Raw genomic sequence first — 12438 nt, forward strand, 5'->3', positions numbered from 1 at the left:
CAAATTGGAAAAGAAGAAGTAAAACTGTCACTGTTTGCAGATGACATGATACTATACATAGAGAATCCTAAAGATGCCACCAGAAAACTACTAGAGTTAATCAATGAATTTGGTAGAGTTACAGGATACAAAATTAATGCACAGAAATCTCTTGCATTCCTATATGCTAATGATGAAAAATCTGAAAGAAAAATTAAGGAAACACTCCTATTTACCACTGCAACAAAAAGAATAAAATACCTAGGAATAAACCTTCCTAGGGAGACAAAAGACCTGTATGCAGAAAACTATAAGACACTGATGAAAGAAATTAAAGATGATATCAACAGATGGAGAGATATACCATGTTCTTGGATTGGAAGAATCAACATTGTGAAAATGACTATACTACCCAAAGCAATCTACAGATTCAATACAATCCCTATCAAATTACCAATGGCATTTTTTACAGAACTAGAACAAAAAATCTTAAAATTTGTGTGGAGACACAAAAGACCCCGAATAGCCAAAGCAGTCTTGAGGGAATAAAACAGAGCTGGAGGAATCAGACTCCCTGACTTCAGACTATACTACAAAGCTACAGTAATCAAGACAATATGGTACTGGCACAAAAACAGAAACATAGATCAATGGAACAAGATAGAAAGCCCAGAGATAAAGCCATGCACCTATGGTCAACTAACCTATGACAAAGGAGGCAAGGATATACAATGGAGAAAAGACAGTCTCTTCAATAAGTGGTGCTGGGAAAACTGGACAGCTACATGTAAAAGAATGAAATTAGAACACTCCTTAACACCATACACAAAAATAAACTCAAAATGGATTAGAGACCTAAATGTAAGACTGGACACTATAAAACTCTTAGAGGAAAACTTAGGAAGAACACTCTTTGACATAAATTGCAGCAAAATCTTTTTTGATCCACCTCCTAGAGTAATGGAAATAAAAACAAAAATAAACAAATGGGACCTAATGAAAGGTAAAAGCTTTTGCACAGCAAAAGAAACCATAAACAAGATGAAAAGACAACCCTCAAAATGGGAGAAAATATTTGCAAACGAATCAACAGACAAAGGATTAATCTCCAAAATATATAAACAGCTCATGAAGCTCAATATTAGAAAAACAAACAACCCAATGCAAAAATGGGCCGAAGACCTAAATAGATATTTCTCCAAAGAAGACACACAGATGGCCAAGAGACACATGAAAAGCTGCTCAACATCACTAATTATTAGAGAAATGCAAATCAAAACTACAGTGAGGTATCACCTCACACCAGTTAGAATAGGCATCATCAGAAAATCTACAAACAACAAATGCTGGAGAGAGTGTGGAGAAAAGGGAACCCTCTTGCACTGTTGGTGGGAATGTAAATTGATACAGCCACTATGGAGAACGGTATGGGGGTTCCTTAAAAAACTAAAAATAGAATTACCATATGACCCAGCAATCCTACTACTGGGCATATACCCAGAGAAAACCATAATTCAAAAAGACACATGCACCCCAATGTTCACTGCAGCACTATTTACAACAGCCGGGTCATGGAAGCAACCTAAATGCCCATCGACAGACGAATGGATGAAGAAGATGTGGAACATATATACAATGGAATATTACTCAGCCATAAAAAGGAATGAAATCGGGTCATTTGTAGAGAATGTCATACAGAGTGAAGTAAGTCAGAAAAACAAACATCGTATATTAACGCATATATGTGGAACCTAGAAAAATGGTACAGATGAACCAGTTTGCAGGGCAGAAATTGAGACACAGATGCAGAGAATAAACGTATGGACACCAAGGGGGGAAAGCCTCAGGGTGGTGGTGGTGATGTGATGAATTGGGCAATTGGAATTGACATGTATACACTGATGTGGATAAAATGGATGACTAATAAGAACCTGCTGTAAAAAAAATAAAATTAAATTAAAAAATTAAAAAACAAAACAAAACTGCTCTATAAGGTCCTCACAGACTCGTTCCTTGCCTCCGGGAGGTCATAATTTATGATACATCATTGTGTCCACACTAGGTGAAACATATGGACAACAGGCTGGGATACTCAATCAGTGTTTGATGGGCAATGGTGTATTTATAGCACATGTGGTAGAGGTTGAGGACACACACATTTTGGGGAGAACAGGGAACTGGACCAGAGACTGGACAGACCAAGGATGGGAGGAAGAACCTGGGAGCAACACACATGGTCTAGAGGGTAAAGACTGGACTGGGGCCTGAGGGGGCCGCCCTCACCAACTGACAGTTCAGGACCCTCCCTGCTCTGAAGCATTCCCACGAGCTGACCCAGGGCTTCCTGCTTGATAAGGCAAGAAAGAGAGAGATGGAGAGGACTTTTCATTCTAGTCAGACCTCAAGATAATATACAAGAGTAGCAGACACTCTCATACTGCTTACTATGAGCTGTTCTTCTAATACTTTAAGATATTAACTTACTTGAGCCTCACAACCGCAGGCACTGTCTTATCCACTGATGCAGAAAGGAAGACATAAAAAGGCTAAGGAACTTGCCCAAGGTTTGAAAGCTAATAAGTGTGGAATTTGGGCATCACCCTTGCTTTTAACCATTATGCTATCCTGCTCTTCTGCAAGAAGACAAGTTGAGAGGCTGAAGGACGGTCAGCACTAGGTGGCATGGTAGCTCTGCCCCTCATTTTTAGGGGACAGGCAGTAGAGCTTTTGGTTGAGACACATCCTCTCATCACGCCAGCGTGGGTGAGAGGTCAACTCTTCCAGCTCTTACCTGCTAGCTGTGTGGCCATGCGCATGTTAATTAACCTCTCTGAGAATTAGCTATTCGCTGTATCTGTAAGTTATGCTGTCTAGTGTATCCGTGAGGATTAAATGGGGCTCCTGGCACATACCCAATAGATAGAATCTATTGTTCGACCAGCTGAAAGCTCTCAAAACAAGCATCTGACACACAGTCACCATCTAATAAATTAATCAAAATACTGTAACAAAGTAATAATGGCTATAAGTCTACAACGGCATGTAACGGTGAGTTCACAGCCACAGAGCTACAAATCTTCAGCAGTTCCTATACCACACTGTTTGAGGAGGGATTCGATAATTTTTCCTAAGTGTTCCCCAGGGATAGTTAAGAACCAAGACATAAGAAAAAAGAGACAAATTTACAAGTTAGCAGAATGTTTCACTTAAAAACCTAATGCAAGAGTTGAAGATAATTTTTAAAACAACATCTTACAATAGTCTTAATTTGATTCTAGAAAGCTAAACATTCCACAATTACTAAATCACCTATAGAAAATGGACAGCCTCCAATGACCAAAGAAAGAACATAATTGCACATAACATCCCAAAGTGCAGAGAGAAAGCATCTGACAAGGTTAACCTTTTAAATCGTTGCTCCCCCTCAGGATGGAGCCTGGTGACCGGTGCGTGGCTGGCCTATCCTCAGGGTGAACAGCTCTCCCTCAGTGACCAGACAGCAGACTTTGTACCCAGCACATTCTGAACTCACAATCAAGAATGCAACCACAGCCAGCAATGCCGCTGACACACACGCTGATGGACAGTTGCCAGCACCACTTCAAACCAGGATTTAAAGTAAAACAAGTTAGATGAGCCCTGTGCTGACATCCCACCCCCAGTCAGGAGTCAGGGATTCTCCTTCCTGGAGACACACCGTATTTCTACAACAGGCTTTTCTATTTTCCTTACAGAGTGCTTCAACTATAAGAGCACAAACCAAACATCTGAAATAATGAGTCACCTACTGGCTTGAATCCGAAGCACCAGGTCAAACGCAGTTTAAGCCACATCAGTGCTTAAAGGCAACTCTAGCGCAGTGAGTGGACGGATTTCTGCCGCCTGGAATCTGCACACTCTTTCTATCATGATGGATGATGTCTCAGTGATGAGAGACATGACGAGCAGTCCTGGCTGTTCAGGATGGCATCAGGAGAATCTACGGCATTCCTTCTCTCTGAAATTGCCCATCTTTAGAGGAGATTCCAGACAAGGAAAAACCAGAAAAGAAACCCAATATCAAATAGCATTTTTTTCCTTATAAGCACCTCTGGGAAAGAGTAGTCTGAGGGAAAGGGGGGTTTACATTACCAATAATGGTATTAAGTGATATCACTCTTATCTGTGGATTTAAGTTAAATTTATTCTTGATTATATTAGATAATAAAGGTGAAACATTCCTTCATCAGTTAAAAAAAAAAAAAAAGTGGCATTCTCAATTCTCCAGCTATTCTCGACTGAAGAAATAGGTCACGAGATAATAAATTACAAGCAACTTCATATGACATCCAAATTATACACTTCTTTTCCTCCACTGTCATTATAATGTCTACCTTCAAAGGCAAACAAATATTATTTGAAGTTGAATTGAAAAGATGCACAGCTACAAGATTAGTTCTCAAGAGAGAAGGCTGGATTTCCAGGACACACACTCCTGCTTAAGATAACCTAGCTCGGCATCATCTCGCGGGAGGTAAGAAGCTCTTGCAGGATGAGCTCTTGGAGAGACTTTAATTCTGCTGAGTAAATGAGTGAAGCATGCAGGCACAAATGAGTGATAAAATATTTGAATGAAGTAGCCCTGGAATTCCAAAGTTGCAAGAGTATTTTTCATGAGTTTCACAGTGCCCAGTTTTCCTTCAACATAAGTTGGTCTTACCTCTTCTAAAATATACCAGAAATGTGATAAAGAGAAGCACAGTAAAAATCACTGATCTTCCTTGGGCAATCCTCGTGAGTCTTATCTAATCACTCCAATTCTGCCTAGGGGTGAAGGCGTCACCCTGCTGCGTGAAAATGTCCACTACAGCCATGTCCCCCACCTGTCCAAAAGTCAGGCCCCCAGAGCCCAACCGTTCAGACCCCAGCGAGGAATCCAGAAGGAGAAAGAGGCTCTGGGCAGGGAAATGCTCAGCTGGCTGGTCAGCAAACCACATTTGGATGCTGGCAGAATGTAATTTATAAATAAGCATCCAGAAAAGACAAATTCCTCCTTTTATGATAATGTTGATAGGTTCTTCTGTTCAAGTTTTTCCCTTCTTCCCATTAAAACACAAACATTGATTCTAAGTTGTCCATGTTCCACAGTCTGTAAATTCATATGAAATGAAAATTCAGACATTTAAAAGGAAACAATTTGTAAGTATTGACTAAATAAAACACAAAGTAATATTTAACATACTACGCATGATAATAGTGTGAGCAAAGTGTATTTCCAAGCCCGGTTATCAGCCTCTGGTCCATACCAGAATTACCTGTGGGACTTGGAAAACTCACAGATGATCCTGTAGCACCCCCAGAAATGAGGTGGGTCTGGCGGGGAGTGGAAACAGCCCCGAGTGTGGAGCCAGGAGATGCACTTTCCAAGTGGGGCTTTTCACTCCCTGTGTGACCCTGAGTACATCACATCTCTTCCCTGTGTTTCCCCAAGTCTAAAATGGGAGTACTGTATCAAATCATAATCTAAGTCTCTTCTAGCCTAACACATAAATTTTTTCAATTTTCTCCCAAACCCAGAGTTTTTCCCACTTTAGGAAACTTACATCTCTTAGTGTGGGACAGAAGCAAGGAAAGATAGAGAGAGAAACGTACCAAGTGTATCTCAGGGAATATGGGCTACTGACTCAACAAGATGAAAGGATATGTGTGGGAGAGTGAGGAACTGGCAGGGCAGACAGGGAAGACTGTGGACAGGAGGCTTGGAAAGTCACAAAACTCTCAGACCCAATCCTTCCTCCCGCTCCCCCGCCCCCCCCTTTTAAGGGACGGAACAAAAGAAGTTGTGAAGGAGAGAGAAGTGAAGTAAGAGACAATAAATAAGTCCAATACATTCAATTAACATTTGTCAAATGTACATTATGCTATATTATAGGCATAAGAAGGTGTTTAAGTGAAAAGCAACATGGTCCCTGAACTTAAGAGATCTGTGATGGAATTCAGTGGTTCTCAAACCTCACATGCATCAGTATTGCCAGGCAAGCTTGTTAAAAATGCAGATACCTGGGTTCTACCCACTCATCCCAAACATACAGAATAAGAATTTCTAGGAGGCATATAAAATAAACAAGGACCTACTGTATGACACAGGGAACTATACTCAATATCTTATAATAACCTATAATGGAACAGAATCTGAAAAAGAATATATATATATATGCGTATGTATAACTGGATCACTCTGCTGTGCACTTGAAATTAATACAACATTGTAAATGAACTATACTCCAATAATAATTTTTTTAAAAAAGGAAAAAAAATAATTTCTAGGAGGCCAAGTCTAGAAATGTTTTTGTTGGCCATCAAAAATTGACAACAACAAACTAAATAACAATGGGAGGCAACTTCTGGATAATGCAGTTAAATACACAGGCCCTTTCAGGCAACTCCAACTTAGTTATAGAGAACAAATACAGGTTAACACCAGGTTTCCCACAGTACGTGCCAAGGTGCCCTGGTGAGCCACAGTGAATTCACAGGAGGATGGAAGGGTATTTCAATTTTTCAAAGAAAACAGAGTGAAGTGTTGGACACTGTAAAAATGACTAGTTCAAGTTAATTCACAGATTGTACTTTTGATGACATCCTATCTTTGTGAAATTGAGTTTTTTACAATTGTTATGATACCAAGCCAAGTATATCTGAAAATCAATGTGGAGCAAAAAATAAGGGTGGGAGTGTTCAATCTAATTCCAAGGTTTTAGTGACACATCCCACTAGCAAATAATGGTGGGTATTTAAGAATGAAATAAATTTTAAAATTTTGTAAAGAGAAAAACATATTTTTTTCAATTTATAGGTATTACTTTTTCAAATGGCAACTAAGTTGTTAGGACATTAATACTTAGTAGGTTGTTTGTACTTATCTATCAGTACTTAATAAACAAAACTGTTAGGTATTTCTTTTGAAAACATTATCAAGACACTTAGGGCACCAAGACAGGGACAATTTAGGAACTTCTGGGTCAAGGCAACCTCACAATGAGATTCTTTTCACAGCACAATTTAATTCACTTGATCAAAACAGATCTGTCTAATGTTGCATTCTGGTAGAGAAAGCATTCTAGTGGAGTTCCAGAATAGTACTCTCCTAAGTATTCTCAAGTGAGAACAATGGATAATCATGAATGTCTATCCACCAATTAACCAATAACCTCATGAATTATTTCATGTTATATTTCAAATAACATTCCAAGGTTAAAAAAATAAAGGATATTGTTTTCATGGTTAGCATTATTACATTTATGCAAAGCCCACAGATATGAGAAAGTCTTATTTCACAAAATTTGAACATACAGTCATTTCAGTAACAGGCGTGTTAGTTAATCCAGGTCCAGTTATCCCTAGTTTTTCAAGCAACAAGTCACAGGAAATGCTGAGCTCTAATGTTGGTGTGCTTAACTGTCAGCCCAGCATCCTGATCTCCAGCCCCTTTTTGACACAGCCGTGCTCTTTGTTTTGTTATGTCATTCCTCTGTCCTTCCAAGGGTTATAGATATAGTTTTATTTTCTCAACTAATGTGAAATGTATTTTATTTGTGACTTCCATGATTCCTAGAGATAAAAACTTCCCAAGATTAAATGGCCAAGGATAAACCCTCCTCCTAGCAGGTTGAACTTTGTTAAGAGGAGGCCATATGTCTATACACAGGCTCTGCCTGCCAGCCCAACAGTTAAATGAATAAGAAACATCAAGGTTTACTGCCTAGCCTTGGGATCTTGTCTACTTGTGACTTGGTGTAGAAAATGAGACGTCCTTCTGCATGTGTAACCACCTCAGCCATTCTGAATGCTTCTTAGCCCTTAAATCCGGGATTTTTCAAATTGTCCCCCAAATCATTGGCAGTTTCTGGAGTTCTCTTCAGAAAATGCCTGAAAAGATAGAATTTTTGAAGTGACTGTTCAGAAGTCAAATCTCTGACCAAAAGAAAATTTTAAGTGGCCAAGCAAATCTTAATTGTGAGTTTCAGCAATTAATCTCTCACTTAGATTAATAATGAGCAGGCAATATACTCTTCAGAAAGAGATGCTTCTTAGGGAAACAGAGGAGAACAAATAAAGGGAGGTTTTTCATGTATGAAAATTATTTTGAAAGACTGAAATGGAAAGCATCGCACTTACTAAATTCCCAAATAGTTTTGAAAATTTCAAGGTGAGGTTTTTCACTTAAAAGTGAGCCTTTCAAATAAAATTACAGATATATTCTTGTCAAGTAAGCAAACTAGATACCAATTCTAACAAAAGCACTGTTACTTCATGGTGTTCTCCCAATATACGGCCACATCAAAGTTCAGAGTAAGAGCTCATCAGTAAGCCCTTCAGTTTGGGGTTAGGGATTATGAAAAAAAGGAGCTAAAACTATAACCCAAGTCAAAGGATAGTTTCTCTACTGTGAGTTTGAAAAATCAAATCATAAAGCTTTCATAGAGAGAAATGACTAATGAGTGCAAGCAGACAATATACTTGCCCCTTCAGAGAGACAGTACCAACAAAATACTATGAAGTTGGTAACTAAAGTAAATGTTCAGAGAAAATACTTTCCACAATGAACATAAACAGTAGACAACCAGGACAACATTCTACTTTGGCCTGTGTCTGAACTTAAATTAGCTGTTTAAAAAAGCAAAAGAATTAACTGAAACTCCCCAAACACTAAAAAGTAAAAGGGAATCACATCTAAATCTGCCCAACACTTGACCAGCAGGTCTGCCATTTGCCAGACCCCACAGGCCAGGAGGGCACTCACGTCTGAAAGATCAAGTAACAGCAGGCAGGGAAGCCTCAGAGGAAAAACTGTGAAAATACAATTAAGTAGAACAACGCCTACCATTTGGTCTGGTGATGAAAGGAGAGGTGAGGTGTCAGTGAGGATGATAAATATTTGGACCCTTGACTTCTTTGTGACAGTGAGGTAACAGAGCAAATGCCTTTTCTTGAAGGGGTGATGTGGTTTGGCCTGAGATTTATTAAGCTGAGATGAGTCTACCATGGTCACGAAACTACCACTGAGAATGCAGGTCCCTGAGCAGACAGTCCCAAGAGTGCAGAGTCATGGATCGTTCACTGAATTCCTCTGCCCAGGACAAGTGCCCACGAACAACGCAAATTATTCTCAGGTTTGTATAGGAATTAAGACTCACAGTGAAGGGCTCTGGTGAGTGAGGCAGAACCCCAACAGAAAGATGTCAGTTCTTTAAGAACCAACAGATACGGACTAAATCTAATTAGAGTATCAACATCTCTATGTAGCAAACTTATACCACTGATGAATTCAACAGCATGAGACGGGGAAAAAACCAAAACAATACAAAACCTTCCAACCCCTCACAAGCATTCCTCAGGGTTAGGGCCAACACAGGATGAAACCCCCCATGTTGGCTGCCTTCTCCTCAGGCCACCGGCTAACTCGCTGGAGAAAGAAGAGAAGCCAGAGGACTGAGGAGGGACGGGGGCTTCTTCTCCAGCCTTTTAGTCTCCTCACCCTAAAGTCATTTTCCTCAGATCCTCAGTCCCTCCAGCAGTGGAAACACGGGTGTAGAGAGTCACCACATTCCTACTTAAACACTGCTGAACAAGTGTAAATGTTGTGCTGTGGCTGGACGCTCAATACCAAAGAGTAAATGGGTGGGGAAGTTTAACCCTTTAAAACCAAAAAATTGAAAAGTGCTTTTAAAAAACATAGTTATGTGGAAAACACACACATTAGTTTATACTCTAACCCCCCAAAATACTAACAAAATATGGTACCATACTTAAAAGATATTCCACTGAAATTTCCAGAAAAGGAAGGCATATCTGATACAAACTCTGGAGAAAGACAAGTCATTGATCCAAAAGTACACATATGGTTAAAGGGGACGATGAAGGCACTGAAGAAGGGAAATAGAAAAGAAAAAAAAAAAAAATTAAGGTCCAAATGACATTGACACTTCTTGGACTTGATAAAATTAGGTGGTTTTAAGGTAGAAAGATTCCTTCTAATGTCACAGGAAAGTGAAAGGTGCAACATTTTCTTATAAAACCCGAATAAGTTAAAATTCTTACCTGTCCGCTTCTCTAAAGGCATTTTATTCAAGCTAAGAAAATACAGGATTGAAAGGAACACATCCTTCTCAAATTCTCCATTTTTTCACCAAACTAAAAAAGGATGGTGTAAGTCTGCTACACAGAGATGCTGATACTCTTATTAGATTTAGTTCTGTGCGGGAGTCTAAGCCACAGAGGCCCTTCACCACCAATGTTCATTCAACGTATAAACCTGAGAATGAGTCGTACGGTGAGGACTTAGCCCAGTCAGAAGCGTGCTGACCTGGGGTTCAGTGAACACACCCGAGAGTCCAAGGACTTGGGGACCAACCTGCCAACGTTGCATGACCCCACGTCAGAGGTCTGCTGCCACAGGCCCCAAGTGAGAGCAAATCACAGCAGCTGCACGCACTGAGCACTGAACATGAGCCAGACCTCTTGTCAGTGAGTCACTTTACAGCACATCCTTTCATTTAAACCTCACCACCACCCACGATGTGGCAGGTGTTAACATATGCATTTTATGAAATGGAAACTGAGGCCACGGAGGTGAAGCCACGCCTGGCTAACCCCACAGCCTGTGCTCTGAACCGCTACCTCCAAATGCCTAATTCACCTGTTAGCTCACAGCAGGCAGAGCCTCAGTTTAGAGATCCGACAACTATCGTTCTCGGATAGTTGAACCAATAAAAAGGTTCCACACCTCAGAGACAGTTCCTTTTCCTTCCAGTCGTATTTCTCTTTCCCATTACATCTCCTCAGAGGGCGCCTGAAGCAAATGGGAAGTATAAAAATGGAGCAAGAGCTACATGAGTCCACACCCTTTACCAGGAGGCACTTCTCTTGGAGAAATACAGCCCCAAGAATGAACTCCAATGGGAAAGGCAATCTGCTTAAAGATGTTTGCAGCAGGATTATTTATGCCAGCCTCAAACCGAAAAGAGTTCCAATGCCCTAATATGGGGCTAGTTGAGCAAACTATGACACACAAAACGATGAAATACAATTGATCCCTGAACAACTCGGGTTTGAACTGCACGGGTCCAGTGACATGTAGATTTTTTTCAACAGTAAATACTACAATTCTACATGATCCCTGGTTGGTTGAATCTGCAGATATGGAGGAACCACAGACATAGAGGGCTGACTATAAATTATACGCGGATTATACGCGGCTGGTGTCCCTAGCTCCGACGTTGTTCAAGGGTCAATTTCTTAAATGGGCTATTCAAAGTGAGCTAAATGTGGTTCATGCATCTATATGGAATGTAAATTACAACAACAGTAAATATTTTAAATACAATAGTACTTGCTCACCACTTAAAACCATAAAACAATCTCACATGGATACAATCTCAGAACCAAAAGCAGAGACAGAGACATGAGAATTCAATCTGCTATAGTTTGTTGATTGGTGATTGTAAAGCTGCTGAACAAACACAAATTGTAAAAAGTCAAAACAAAGACACGTAATAGATTGCTATGTGATCAGAGAACCTTGTATTCACGCCAACATCACATGCACACTCCGACCATTAAAATTAATTTCTTAATTTGTGTTATTAAAATACCTGTCTGCTCTGTGGCTTCTTGAAGGCTGGCTCTACAATAAAGCCAGCAGGATCCCTGGGGAGAGTAACGAGGAACGAGGTTCTACATCAGTGCTGCTTGGGACACATTTCCTTTAATCCTTTTTGTTTATTCTATTCCCTGCATTTATTATGAACTCTCTAAATCCCTTCTACTTAAACCGCTAAACCACTAGGGTTAAAGACATGGTGAATTTTCTCAAGAATGTACTTAACTTTATGTCTGATCAATGTGTTTACAGTTTCATACATTAGTAATTTGCTGAATGAACCTGTACAAAATAACGCGTCTGAAAACTCATCTCTTAAAATGTGTTTTATCAGAAAATGTGGTGGGAGGTTTCCATTACCTCCAGGGTAAGGAAAGGTTTTCCAGCCCCACTGTAGTAGACTTTGCCTGTATTAATGGGCTTCTGAAGCCAGCTGACAGAAGCCATGGTTTGCCTAGGGTTTAAATTATGTTTTAAACATTATTAGAAAGAGGAGTTTAATGAAAAGTGTTTCAATTAACTGTTGATTAGCTGACAAAATGAGACATTCTACAGGACATCCAGGCAATGCAACTTCAAAAGCTGGTGGTCATTAGAAGCAAGACATGCACTAATGCATCACTTAGCCTCCAAGCAGGATGACACCTATCTGGGAAATAGATGGCACTAACCTGGGCATCAGCCATTCCAGGAACCATGGGCCACTTCTCTATGTCATTAGCTGCTAATCATTCCTTCCACCATCCTTCAAAATACTCACCAGGATTTTTAGGATTTTTTATGTCACCATTACCACCACCATGACCACGATACCACCT

The 12438-nt window shown here is 40.0% G+C and overlaps 1 protein-coding gene across 6 annotated transcripts in view; it reads right to left on the reverse strand.

Annotated features, from left to right (window-relative positions):
• The window catches only part of LOC309621682 (uncharacterized protein), a 155368-nt gene that overhangs the window by 90780 nt on the left and 52150 nt on the right, over window positions 1-12438 (reverse strand). Inside the window, exon 3 of one of the 6 annotated variants that reach the window (XM_082378376.1) lies at window positions 12381-12436. The exons of the other annotated variants lie outside the window; for them this stretch is intronic. The gene's annotated coding sequence lies outside the window, so the exon portion shown is untranslated. The remainder of the gene's footprint in view (window positions 1-12380; window positions 12437-12438) is intronic. 6 annotated transcript variants of the gene reach the window in all.

This window comes from Balaenoptera borealis (genome assembly GCF_965194805.1).
Source record: "Balaenoptera borealis genome assembly, chromosome: 2".
Classification (NCBI taxonomy): domain Eukaryota; kingdom Metazoa; phylum Chordata; class Mammalia; order Artiodactyla; family Balaenopteridae; genus Balaenoptera; species Balaenoptera borealis.